General features: G+C 48.1%; 2 protein-coding genes across 4 annotated transcripts in view; both read right to left on the minus strand.

The window, feature by feature from the left end:
* RPL31 (ribosomal protein L31) overlaps positions 1–14,262 on the minus strand; it is a 311,150-nt gene that overhangs the window by 134,774 nt on the left and 162,114 nt on the right. The gene's annotated exons all lie outside the window — the stretch shown is intronic.
* NPAS2 (neuronal PAS domain protein 2) overlaps positions 1–14,262 on the minus strand; it is a 264,189-nt gene that overhangs the window by 126,679 nt on the left and 123,248 nt on the right. Inside the window, exon 1 of one of the 3 annotated variants that reach the window (XM_074354713.1) lies at positions 7,600–7,915. The exons of 1 other annotated variant lie outside the window; for it this stretch is intronic. The gene's annotated coding sequence lies outside the window, so the exon portion shown is untranslated. Of the gene's footprint in view, positions 1–7,599; positions 7,916–14,262 lie in introns of those variants that run through there. One more of the 3 variants, XM_074354715.1, reaches the window with a different exon arrangement.

The following is a 14,262-nucleotide window of genomic DNA, read 5'->3' on the forward strand; positions in this document are numbered from 1 at the left end:
CATGGGCCATGTCTTTCATGGACCACGTAAATGGAAGTGCTGATGTGGCCAATCCACGATCTGTTAGATCAACACAGCAGTCTGGTGGGCTCTTCCCTTCCTCACTCCAACCCACCTCCTCCCCAAAACTTCTCAGGCCACAAGCAATGTCTCTCCCCTCCTGCACTCCGACAACATGCAGGTGGACCGTTTGCACTGCAACACGTACCCGTCATTCTATTCCTAAACCAGCCTTAACCTTGCAAAACATAACAATGGAAAGTCAAAGCCACCTACTTCTGAAATGGAAAAAATACCGGAATTTTCCATAAAGGACAAAAGATAAATCTGAATTTCACTGATATGGACTATTGGTGAAACTGCCTCAAAAGGCCCACAGGAGGCCCGATGATTAGGCACCAGACTCGAAATGGAATTATCCTGTCCCTGGGAACCTCCTCGAAACATTAGATTTTCTTCTTTGAATTAAGGAGGAAGAATGCGATTAATATATTTTATGAGTTTCATCCATCCCATTTGCCTTCCTGTCTTCTCTAGCAGAATTGGAAAATTTCAAAGACTAGAACAAACTCACATTTCAGCCATGCTTCACGCCAGGCACAAAGTATTTGTTTTAAGGGACTCTTGCCTATTCAGAGAAAGAACGTCTATCAGAGTTAAAACTCTGCAGATGCTGGAAACAACAAAGCTTCTTAGAGATGCTTGGGCGGCCCAATGTCTAGCTGGATTGAGAAGGGTCTGGAAGGCTATCTCCTTAGAGTTTTCTTGGAAACAGATCACTGGAGGGCTATGTCTCCTGACACCGGTTCACGACTCTTCTGAGATTACTGCAAGGTTGATGATGTCTAGTTAGTTTTCATGGAGAGCCTCAATTTCAAATATTCTCTTGTGTGTCTTCACAAACCACCAAAACACTCCAAAAACAATGATTATGGACTATTATGTGCCTGCCTGAGAAAAATCTGAAATGTACCCAAAGACACATAGATAAGGAAGTTAATACAAACACTGTTTAAAATAGTCAAGAAGTGAAAACGAACAAACAAACAAAAGAAGTGGTAACAAAGCACAGTAAATGTTTAACAACAGAGAACGAGTTAAATAAATTATGTGTCAGCAGTACTTCTGAATATTACTACGTAACCTTTTTTATATGTATTTATATCCCTTTATATTTCAGTGTATATAGAATATTTACACAAAAGGGAACATATGACACATTATTTGGCATCTTGCTTTTTTCATATAATTATATCTAGATCATTTTTGTATTAATATCTTGTGTCTGGTATCTTGTAGTTTTTTTTAAAGAGTTGTTTCTTTTCTTAGTATTTTTTAAATTTATTATTGTATTATGTAATTATTTTATTTGGGGGGAGGTAATTAGATTTCTTTACTTTTAGAGGATGTACTGGGGATTGAACCCAGGAGCTCATGCATGCTAAGAATGCACTACCGCTTGAGCTATACCCTCCTCACTGATATTGTATAGTTTTAATTTGCATTTCTGTTGTTTAGTGACTTCGGACATCTTAAAGCTATTCCTTTTTTTTTCTTTTGTAGTGTCACTTTTTTTTATTGAAGTATAGTCAGTTTACAATGTTGTGTCAATTTCTGGTACACAGCATAATGCTTCAGTCACAATGTACATACATATATTCCTTTTCATACTCTTTTTCATTATAGGTTACTGTAAGATACTGAATATACTTCTCTGTGCTATACAGTACAAACTTATTGTCCATCTATTTTATACATAGTGAATATTACTATGTAACCTCTAAAAAGAATAAAGTAGACATAAGAAATGACCCCCCAAAATCTCATGCCACACCAACCAAAAAAAATCCTGCTAAATAAAATGCATAGAATGAATTCTGTCTGCTTAAAAAGAAAACGTGCACATAAATGCAGGGAAAATGACTAGCAGAATACACGCATGGTTAACAGCAATCACCTTCTGAAAAGGGTGGGGTGCGGTGGGCTGCATCAGTTAGGATGCTTTTGGCCACGATTAACAAACAAACCCAACTTGCCCTGCTTTAAGTGATCAGGAAGGTTTCAGGATCTCCCAAACATCCTAACTCAGAGACTCCTCTTTGGTGATTCAGAAGGTCAAGGGTACTGTGGAGGCCACATTCTTCACCTTTGCGTTCCTTGGCAGGTCAGCTGGGACCTGGCCTAGCCTGCTCTGGTGGCTGACGGCTGCCCCACTTACGGGCATCATGTCCAGGAGAAGAAAAGCGCTCCTTCCTCCCTTGCCTCTTTCCAAGGGCCAGGGAAGCCTCCCAGGAACGCACGCAGCCAATCACATTCAGTTGGCCAGGACAAAGTCCACATGCTCACCGGAGCCAATCACTGGCAAGGACAGCAGGTCCACCAGGGCTGCTTGGCCAATCAGGATTTACCCCTGAGACATGTGGAGGAAGGAAGGCTCCCAAGCAAAATCAGGTTTCCACCAGGTAGAAAAAAGGGGGTGACTCTTAAGTAGGATCAGGGGATAAAGGGGATCTTCCCCCTAGAAGTAGTTCTGGATTATTTGAAAATTTTACAAGATTATATTAATTTTTAAAAATCTAACATAAAAAAAAATTTAATGCATAGCAAAAAGACTGAAGGGAAATACCTTCGAGATTGTGGGTAATCTCCATTTTCTTCAATCTTTTCTATATTTGCCAAGAAATAAGTATACTGTCATAACAGAAAGATAATAACTTTTAAAATGTTCTCCAGTTCTCAATATTTTGACTTTCAAGGGGGACAGATATCCCCTGGAAAATTACGCAGTGCCTGTTTTGGTTCAGAAGAGTCTGGAAGGGTCACGCTGCTCGGCTCTGTCACCTGCCTTCCTTGGGGAGGGCTTGTGTCCACTGGAAGCCCGGGCGATTTTCAGTGACCCGGGACATAATCCTCCATGGATTCAGCAAAGCAGCAGGTCCCTGGGTCCCACCTCCTACTGTCTGGCCCTGCCTCTGCTATGATCTCCATCTTGGGTGCTCGGATGCTCCCTGCACCCACTTCCCTTCCTTGTTAACCAGTCCCCCGTCCCCTGCCCAGATCTGCCTTGGCTCCTACCCCTGCTCTACTGCGTCCTTCCCTCACACATGTCCCAGGCTGTTGCTCTTCTCCTACACCTGGTTTTCAAGGTTTATTTTGGCGGAGCATGGAGTGGGAGTGGTAGCGGAGAAATCGCTTTTGCAAATAATCAGTGGCGCTCTAAAACATACACACTAGAGCAACAGGGGTTGAAGTATTTTGAGAGCCACCCAGACCACCCTTCCTAAAACCAGGGCCAAAGTGACCGCTCCCTTGTATATTCATCTTCCCCAGACGTCAAGAGGAAGCAATCATCTCAGAGCATGAAGTATAAAACATCAGGTGGTGAATTCCAACCCATCCTGCACTGCCTTCAGGTAATTCATACTCAACTGAAGAGGACTGATTGATGGCTCTGACCCTTAAAAGTGCCCGGCCAGGGATGCACCAATGCCCTTCCCTCTGGAACATATTTTTAAGCAGTGCCTCACTGCCACAAACACCAGTTGGTCCTCATCAACAGAACCTACAGGGTTAAGTACCAGGAACAGCCTCAGGTAAATGTCTTGCTAGCAGGGTACCACCAAGGCTCACCAGAAGCCAGGGCACTGCAGGTGAAGAGTGGAAATGTGTGTGTTCCCCATCATTCCATTTTGCATCCGATTATCTTCCATGGTTGCCCACCTTCCAGCCCCAGGCACAGTTCTCTATTGTCAGCCTGGGGTTTGTTGATTAACCAACCTGAATCTCTAATTGGTGACCTACACGGAAAAATATTTTAGGAACCTCTCCTTCCTCCTTGCCTACCAGCCCCTCTCTCCCATCAATGGTAATAAAAGGGTCACTTTTGTGACACCTAACATGTGTCCTTCACCAATCATCCTACCTACTTGATGGTAAGCGTTATTTCCACTCTTTTCTGACCAGGACACTAAGGCTCAGTGAGGTTAAGAAAGTTGCTTCAAGTCACACAGTAGCTGAGCAAGGAGGTGACCCCAGATCTGTCTGATTTCAATATCTGCATTTTATTTCCTGCCAAGTCACAAGGCTTTCCATTCAAAGAAGACCAGAGGTCAAGATCGGTAGCATGGGAAAATTCCATTTCCTGGGGCCCTCTCTGGCCCCTACACTGGACAGTGGTGTCCTGCAGCCTCATTTCAGTCTAGAAAGAAGCTCCCTCAACTTGTAAGCTCCTTGAGGGCAGAGAGGACCCATGTTCTTTCTTTTTCTATCTCCTGGGCCTACTACACAGTAGATGCTTGGTATCACAGGCTGAATTGAACTAAGAAAATTCCCGAAACTTCCTAGTGAGTGTCACAGCATCCAGAGCACCTGGGAGCTGGTAAGAAATGCAGATTCCCAGGTCCCAGTCCTGAGTCAGTGCCTGCATCTCACAGGTCCCCAGGAACTCGGCGCCACTTGTTGTAAAGTTTGAGACATGATGTTCTAAACCCTCCACCTTCTTAATACAATGTTTTTTTCCCCTCACACCATGGTAGAAGATAAGCTCTCCCATTTCTGTTCTGAATCATCAGATGGAAACCACACAGTCTTATGACCCACAGAAGCTCAAGTGATCTCTGGGGGAACTTTACCTAAGAGATTACTTTGCTTCAAATGCCAAGTGGTCCCCAGTCTCAAGGCATTCAGTGAGAAACAGTAGTGCCTTAGATAAAGGCTGCATTCAAAAACATTCCCCTTTTAAACATATGTTCACATTTAATAAGTGTTTATTTAGTGCTCAAAGGCGCTATTAATCATCTTCAGATTTAAATGAGAATTACTCAGAGTTAAGTACCCCATTAGCATTCAGAAACTTGTAACCTTTGGATAACTATCACCGACAAGTCAGCTCATTTCCTAACCTACTTAGTGAGCATCTAAGATGAACAAGGCCTCACAGGGATGAGCGGGGGAATATGAATGTGGCAGTCCCTGACCTCCTATCTTTGCTACAGATAGAATGGAGACCGGGAACGTGCTAATCACACATTTCTGTAAGCAAATAAGGCATCAAGTACCATTTCCACTATTTAAATGCAAAACTCAATTAGATGCTTCTTTGATGATGCGGCCAAGGCCAATTAGACCTTGGTGTAAAAAGCCAACAATACTGAGTCACTGGGCTATTTTCAACACCTCACAATCCGACCTCCCTTGGGGAAGAGATGCCGCCTCCTGCCTGGGATCAGCATGGGTCAATCAGTGTCTGGATCACAATGGAAAAACTGACTTTTCATGTAAAGAACAAAATACATACTTGTTTTAAACATTAAGAAAAAGGCCTTAGCCTTTTGGATGTTTAAGGTTCCAAAGCCAGACTTATGAAAAACCATATAAAAGTGGTGACATAAAAAGCATATGTATGCATTATTATCTCAATCTGATAAAAATCATTAATTTTGAATCTGTAACCTAAAAATTAGTGGCAGTGTTTAGAGCCAGCTTTAAAGACTATCAAGGGTTAAGAAAGATCGTTAAAAAAAATAAGATGAATTCAACTTAATAACGATACCCATCAAGTGATGTGGGTCATTTTTAACTACTTTTTTTTTTTATCATTTTCATTATTAAATACCTAGAAATAGTAAAAAGGGCCCAAACTCTTAAAAAAAACCAAATGAGCTTAAAAATCATTGTCATTTTCTACAGAAAGAAATTTAGTCACCATCTGAGCGCTCTCTCCTCCTATCAGGGAATTTTTTTTCCATCATACTAATTAGTGAAGCCTCACTTGGTTCTTTTCTTGGCACGTTTAACTCTTTGGGGGGTAGCGTTTTATTAATAACATATTTCCTCTAGAATATATTCCCTTCTCTGGCCTCCACGGGAGTCACTCTGGGGAGCAGTGAGAATAAAATCAACCCTACATCTGCCGCAGTGGGACAGATCAGCAAATAAACAGAGGCATCGATTCCTAAGAAGAAAATGGCTAAAAGCAGCACATTTACAATTCTTCTAAGCCACACTCCACATCTCTCTGTGAGATGGAAGACAATTACTGAGAGTCTCTATGTTGCATACTTTATTTTTAACTAAATCTTTCAGTAGACTGCTGAGAAATGCCCACACGTCTACCCGACCTGGTTTAGCTGTTCAATGAGACAGATTTTTGTTTTTGAAAAATAGTGGCCCAAGTCTGAAGAGCTCTTTTAAACACTATATTTGGGAGTCATTTAAAATACGTTTGGGGGTTATTTTTGGCAAACGCTTCCTTTAAGAAATCTTAGGGGCAGAAAGATAGAGCTACTACTTGAATTTTGAACTGACACCTCCCAAGGAAAAGCAATTAAAACTTGCTGTGTTTTAAATGCAAGCCATAATGAGTTGGTCAATTCACTGATCAGGGACCAAGTCAGTTTGAGACAGACACCTCGCCAGGAACTGCTTTAGAGCTAATTATCTAGAAAGTCCAAACCAGGAAAACCCTCCTACCAAAGAAAAGAAGGTCTGGGCTCTAAATGATCAAGAATGACCAGTTCATCTCTGCTGATTAAGTTAATTTAATAACTATTCAATATTTTACCGTAAAGAAACAGGCCAATTTAATGACTCAAAGGAACAGGGACTAAAGACAAAAACTCACCGAGCTCTCCCCTTTCCGACCCCTTCTGAACACCTGTTGAACTCCCCCCGCTTTCAACTTTCTGAGCTAAAGCCTACCGGATACAACCATGGGAGCTTTTAGACTTTCTGGAAGTGCGTGTGTATTTTGAAGGTTTCCATCTTGCTTAATCAACAAAACTGGTTACTAATTATTTATGAATCGCAGGGCTGAAAACAAACTTTCTTACCTTGAGCACTTAAGGAGTGGCAGGCAGAGGAGCGGGGTTGGGTTTTCATTTGGCCCCTCGGTCCCTGTCCCTAGCCTCTGGTTACCGACCCTGCGCGGCTCTACAGAAAGGTCAAAGGTAAGCCTCCCGCCTCGGCTCGGGGAGGGGGCACACCTCCCAACAAAACACCACGCTGGCATCCAACCTGGGGAGCTCCCGGTGGCGAGGCGACGCGAAGGGCCGGGCTACGCGCTCTCTAGGCGTCCAGGGGTCAGGCTCCGCACCCATTCCGGCCCGGAACCAATTCCTATCCCGATCCAGGGACCCGGAGAGACCTCGGGCCCGGGGCGCGCACGCTGCCCTCTCCAGGGGTCCCTGGCGGCCCACTCTCCGGAGGGCGCGCGATGGGACTCTGAGAGGCCAATGGGCGACCCTCAAGGCTGCTAACCGGGCACGGCGTCCACCCACCCCGACGGTACTCTCTGAGCACCCCAAATCCGGAGGTTCGGGGTGTCTTGTTCTCTGCCTCCTTCGGCAAGACGCACACTGAGCCTACCACCCGGGCCGCCGCTGTGGCCCCGCAGGACTTGACGTCCGGGCCGCGGGACCGGGGGCTGACGGTGGGGATCCAGCGCCCCGCGCCCCCGACCCCCACGCCGCGCAGTCCCGGGCCCGAGCGCCGCTCCGGGCCCCGCGCGTCCACCGCGCCGGCGAGCAGGTGACCGAGTCCCGCGACCCCGCGCGCACGTCCTCCCACCGGGCCCCCTGCGTCCCTGGGCGCGGCCCTTACCTCGGAGCGGGCCGGGGCGGCCCCGCGGGGCCGGGCGCGGACTGGGCCGGGGAGACGCGCCTCCCGCCGCCGCCGCCGCCGCCGCCGCTGGGAGCCGAAGCGGCGAGCGGGCGCGGCGAGCTCCTCCCGGGCGGCGGCGGGAGGCGCTGCTCTCGCTGTTGCCGCCGCCGCCGCCGCCGCGGCTGCAGGTCTCGGAGCTACGCGGCCGCCGCTCCCGGGCCGCTGCCGCCGGTTCTTTGGCTCCTGCGGGAGGCCGGCTGCTCGGGCGGCAAACTCTTCCGCACGCAGAGCCGGCGGGGAGAGCCGCCGCCGCCGCCTCTTCCTCCTCCCCCTCCCTCCTCCCGCCTCCTCTGAGTCCTCCTCCTCCTCCTCCACCTCCTCCTCCTTCCCTCCGCTCCCGCTGCCGCCGCCGGCCGGGTCCCTCCTGGCCGCACGCCGGGCCCTGGCCGCGACCCAGCCTGGGACACGCACCCTGCGCGCTGCACGGGCAGAAGGACCCACGGATCCCCGGCTTGCCTGGGCGGCGCAGACACCCGCGCCCTAGGCCGCCACCGCCTCTGCTGGGCTGCCAGGGACGGTCGGCGGGGTCCGGCCAGGGGCGCGGGGTCGCGGCTAGGCGCGGGGCGGGGGCAGGGGTGTGCTTAGAGGGGAACTGGCCGGAGGGGAGGCCAGAGGAGGCGGGGCTGCCCGCTGAGGTCCCGTTCAAGTTGTCAATGGGGATGGTAGAGAATCTTCCTCCCCTGCCTGGTGCCGACCCTCGCCCTGCCCGCTGCCACCCCGCCGTCCCGTCCGTTGAGGGGCGAGCACACCACCGTGGTCCCCTGCACGCGGTCCTCGCGGGGTAGGCCTGCACGCGGAGCCCGAGCCAGCGCATCGGGCGCGTCTCTGCGCGCGGACCACTGCGCTTTCTCAATGAACGGCGGCGGCGGGGGTCGGGGAGACGCCGGCGAGCGCTGTTCCCGGGGGACCGCAGCGCCTGCTGGGGAGGAGCGATCAGGGGTTTCTTCCAAGGCGAATGTAGCCGGTCCGGAAAATGGGTCAAGGATGGAAAGGAGCCGGCTCATTGCCCGCCTCCTAGGCAGAGGCACTTGGGGAGGGGGGATGTGGCCAGGAGCGCGCACCCAGAGCTCCACGCTGCTGCTCCCTCCCCTCCCCCGCTGCCCTCCTCTCCTTTTGCACCAGTGCAGGAAATGTTCCACTGACCTACATATTTTTCCAAACATACGTGACCTTTTTTTTTTTTTCCCTCTGTGGGAGGAGACAGGCGAGAATCCAAGAAAAGGAGAAGCTGGAGTGGCGCGCGCAAAACAGGGAGGCTTTCAGCAAGGCTCCCGCAAACGCCCAGCAGAGACAAATGCACGTCAATAGCCCCTAGGAGCTAGGAGCTGCTGTCCGATCTCTGCGCGGCTCCGAGACGGAGTCGTGTGGGAAAGGGAGACCAGGCGCCCCGCCGAGGCCCGGAGCGCTGACCAGGTTCCCTAGACCCGCAGCCCGGACTCCATCCCGGGCGGCGGCGTTCCCCACGTGGAGGCGCCTCGGGAGAAGCCCAAAGGAGGGGAGAGGTCTGCAGCCCCCGGGAGGTCACCCTTCCCAGACATCACAGAGGTACAGTGCCTGGCGCAGCGTTCTGGCTCCAGCAGCCCTTTTTCGAATGTCCCTGGGTCCTTCTCACATTCCGACAAGTAGCCCAGGGGAGGAAGGCGCCCCCACCAGCCCTTTTCTATCAGACTCAGTTTTGTGGCCAGAAAGAATCTCTTAGGGCCTTTCCTCTGTCCTCCAGTCGGGGAGGTGGACTGGAGTCACCCCCCCCCCCCCAACTCGGTTCCAGGGCCCTTACTTTATCCTCTCCCCCTTCAAGTTCAAGACAAACCCTCTCCCGCGCAGACCCGACCCACAGCGCCTTATTTGGGCATAACCTCAGCACCGTCAATTAGATCAAAACGCTCACACAGAGCTCCTTTTTCCCCCCTGTAAAGTAGGTCATTCTCTTTATTTCCCACTTGTATTATTTTTGTCTAATTCTCCTCCTGAAAAATAATCAGCTGCAGGAGGTTTGCTCATCCTAAGAGGAGCTGTTATTCTCAGGCTTGCTTCTGACTTGGAGGGCTTTTCAAGGAGGAGGAGGAGGCATTTGGCACATGGTGGTTTTGAAGTCGCTCCCTTTCCAAAAGCAGAACATTTAAAAATTTTATATTATTTTGCTTTGTTTTTCTACCCCCTCCCTTTCCTTCAGGCCAGGAGGTTTTGCCCTGCCCTGAAAGCGTGGCCATGACTAATATCTGCTAAAGGATAAAGTTGTGTGCTTTTAACCGGATTTAATGCAGAATTGAAAGCCACCTCCCTTCCTTTCTTGCTTTGAAAGAGATTCCAGCTCCCTCCTCCTCCTCCCTTTTGGGAACTAGTTGAACGATCATTAGGGATCTCTTAGGAAACAAATGGCCTACAGAAATAATACATCAAGTTATTCTATAGTGCAACAAGTATTTTTGCTCTGGTCTGTTTGTACCTGTTGCCTGGTAAAAGGATAGCCTATTAAATGTGTGGTTTCTTCCTTTTGATCATGGAGATGTATGTGTGGTTGTACTAATTCCAGACTGCATTGAAACTCCTAGTGTTAATCCCACTGGGGCAGGACACCTGTCTGACCATAAGGGGAGAATGGAGTCTGCAGCACAGAACCCATTTGGGACCAGATCACAACATGCCCTGTCCCCAAAAATGTCAAGGACCTTTGAAGAGGAAAGTTTACCTCCTGTTGATTCTATGCATTTGGCACTTTAGTTCCTTTTATTGGCATTTGTTGAAGGCTTGTCTTGAATCAGGTTGGGCTTGGCCTGTGAGGGATGGAGGGAAACTTTCTAGCAGTTTATGTCTGTACCAGGAGGGTTTACAATGTAGAGGCCAGGATACAAATGAGGCCAAAGAGGGCACATGCCGGAAGACAAAGTACCACATGGGTTCAAAGGAAAGAATCAGGGTGGGCTTCATGGAGGAGATGACATTGGCGCTTGGATTTTTCATCAACCGGATAATAAAGTCAAGGTGGATCATAATCTAGCCACTATTGAAAATGTGCAGCACAGAGCAAAGGAACCATCTCAAAACCACATTGCCAATTGGAGGAATTTCTCAAATCTTATGTGGTTCATCCTTTTAAAAAACATGGCTTTATTAATTGAATGCTGCAGTGGTATATCCAGGAACCCCAGCTAGTTTTCAAAGAATCTGAATTTACGAAGGGGAGGATCAAAATGTTTCACTGTTGTCAGTTACATCAGTCTTTGAGGAAAGCAGAGAAACCATTCAAAGTTTTTGCAGTCTAATCAGATGTTCTTTTCTTTCATAGAAGTTGGGGCAGATTCTAATTTAAAATATTTATGCAATTAAATTCTCAAAATATGTACACTAGAGGTGTCCATCTATCCAGCTATAGACAGGAAAAAATGTCTGGGTGATTATAAGGACTACAGCAGTAGCTCAGGCCTGGGGACCCCATTAGGCATGTATGGTTGGTCAAGGAAACCCAGGAACGACATGCCGATGTCCTGTGTTCTATGCATCATGGCTTTAATGACAAGATAGAAGGGCCTTCATATATATACATCCCTATCTATCTATCTATCTATCTATCTACACACACACACACACACACACACACACACATATATGAATGTCCAGAAGCTCTTTTATGGATTCTTACCTCTGAGTATCAGTTTTCACTTAAAGTTGAAAAAAGATAAAACACACTACCATGCATCATTAAGTAAAATAACATCACGCGAGGGAGGAAAATTGTTGCAACCAAGGCAAGAGGGAGAGTATCCGGATGAAGAAGAGGCCTCAGTAGCCAGAGACTGAATACTCAGAGGGCAGGGCTTAAGAGCAGCGACAGAAGAAAGATTCAACGATGTCCACCTGCATGTGAAATATCAAGGTGAGAATTTGGAGGCCTTGGTTGTGCAGAAGCATCATAGGGACAGAAAAGTGCAGGGCAGGGATGTGTTCCCGGCAGCAGGCTCTCTCGTGGGCCTGAGGATGCTACCAGGGGAAAATCGAGGCCTTGTGCAGCTTGCCTGGGAGAGTGAGGACTTGACTTGGCACTGGTTCCTGTTAGATCAGGTGGTTGGCAAGCTAAAGAATGAAGTAAGATTTTCTTACCAAGCTGGCATGGAGAGCTCAGAGAGAAATCTGGGTTGGCAGAGTCTGGAGGTGACAAAGCCTCAAAGCTTCAGCTAATCCCCACCTGTTAAATGCAGTGCTTCCGAGGACCACAGGAGGAAATGGTACACACGTGTGAGTGTGTGCAAACACCACTCACACACAGACATACGTGCGCTGGAAAAAGAGGTGGTAAAACTATTGAAAATACAAGACCACTTGAGAGTAATCTTTTCTTACACTTAAGCTCCTTGAGGAAGTCCCTTCAAGCATGTTGTCTCTAGTAAAGTTTGATTTTAGATCCCATTGTTTTCTCTTCTAAGATGATCTTTAAAAAAAAGAAAATTCTTTAATTTTAGAGCAGTTTTAGGTGAACAACAGAATTGATGAGAAAGTAGAGTTCCCATTTACTCCCTGACTCCCCTCCCCCCAACCTCCCTGCCATCGACAACCCCCACCAGAGAGGTCCATCCTTACAATCAGTGGACCTCCATTGACATGTCATTGTCACCCAAATTTTACAGTTTACATGAGGGTTGACTCTTGGTGTTGTACTGTGATGGGTTTGGATAAATGTATGACTCGCATCCGCCGTTAGAGGGTCACACAGAGTATTTGCACTGCCCCTCAAATCCTCTGTGCTCTATTTCCCTCCCCACAAAACCCTGGCAATCACTGATCGTTTTACTGTTTCCATAGTTTTGCTTTTTCCAGAATGTCAGATAATTGGAATCACACAGTATCTAGCCTTTCAGATTGGCTTCTTTCACTTCCTAAAATGCATTTAAGCTTTCTCCATGTCTTTTCATGGCGTGAGAGAGCTCATTTCTTTTTAGCACTGAATAATACTCCGGTGTCTGGATAAGAGGGTTTTTTAACTGATATTTTAGCAAATGATGTTTTCAGTAAGAAGAGGTAACATGCCAGGTATTCATTACCTCATTTCATCTTCAGAAGGCCCTGTAAAAAAGGGGCTTATGATTTCCAGGTGACAGATAAGGAATCCGACTCAGGCTCAGGGTGCCCGCAGACCCTTGGCAAACACACGGCAGGGCAGGGTTTGATCTGGGCTGTAAGACGTCAGCTCCCGGTCCTCCCTCCTTCCCTCCCACCCGATCCAGCACTCAGCTGTGTCGGATGCCAACACAGAGATATTCGTGGCATCGTTCACTTCCCATGAGATCTTGCTGGATAATGAACTGGTGCCAAAGCAGGCATGTGCTGCTCCGCGGATCCACATTCCTCATCTCCGTCTTCTCTTGTTCTCCTCTCGATACATCGGTTATTAATATCTTTACTCCGTTCTGGAAGCAGCTATCTTCCAAGCGCCTAAAATAGAATTGCAGCATGCAGGCTTGGGGTGGGCAAAAGAGCAATGCTGGGTCCTGATAAACTGTAGAAGGAAATAAGGTCCCTGGGTCAATACATGTGTTATTGGCATAGTGGCATCTCGCCAAGTTGTGGACTGTGGTGATGGCCTGGATGGGAGTGTCCTTTTGTAAACAGATGTATCTTCAAACCAGCTCTAGGTCACAGGCTGGAAAAGAAAGGTCTCCTGTGAAAGAGAAAATTGGGGGGACAGTCAAGCTCCTCATGGCCCGTGAGAGCGAGACCAGTGCAGGCCGGCCCAAGGGGGGTGTCTTGCACAGCTGTTAGGTCTGGTTGTCCTTCCATGTGGTGGCCAGGGATATGGCCCTTCTTCCAGGAAATAGTTTGTCTCCTTGGGGAAGTGCTCAGCTCAGACTGTGAGTAGCTCCAAGGAAGTATACAAACCACCCTGCCTTTCACAGCCTGTAGAACATGGTGAGCTCGTGGCCTAGGGAAGGAACACTGGCTTCAAAGCAGGCAGAAAACTGAATGGGAGAGGTCTTTTGCATGCAGGGTGCCTGCAGCTGGGGGAAGGAAGGGCCTAGGATCACAAGGAGGGGTGAGCTGTGGTTGTGCCAGAAGGAGGAGGGGTGTTTCTTGGCTCCTGCAATTAGCTGAGGGGGTTTCAGAGTCCAAGCTACGGCGCAACTCTGGCAGAAGGCATCACTTTGACTCTATAAGGCCTTTGCGCCTGGCCTGCCTTCTGTAGGCTTGTGTTCCAAAATACTTTCTCTCAATTGCATTGCAAACAGCCTAAGTGAAAATAAGGAATTAGTCTAAAGCCAACTGATTATTATTTGTGATATTTGATATATAAAATAAAACATTTAAGTACGAAAAAGAAAAAAGGCCCGGATAAGTTGCTGAGACATGCGCTTTTCCAACCAGTGCAAGAAACACCCTTTAAACACAGGGCAGAGAGACAGCTGTGTTGACACACAAGTCCCCGTTGTCTTTTGCTTTTCTCAGTTCATGTCCCATTTAACTCAACTAAGAGGTAATTTAATGCATTTTCGTGTGTCTGTCTGGAAGAGCCCCTAGACCTTAAGTGGGCATTTTCAATTCATTTCCTAGAGTGGTTTCTGTCTCATTTAAAAATTCTCTGACTTCTGGGCAACGCTGTTCAAATAGTTAAAT

The sequence above is a fragment of the Camelus bactrianus genome, chromosome 28, assembly GCF_048773025.1.
Source record: "Camelus bactrianus isolate YW-2024 breed Bactrian camel chromosome 28, ASM4877302v1, whole genome shotgun sequence".
NCBI lineage: Eukaryota > Metazoa > Chordata > Mammalia > Artiodactyla > Camelidae > Camelus > Camelus bactrianus.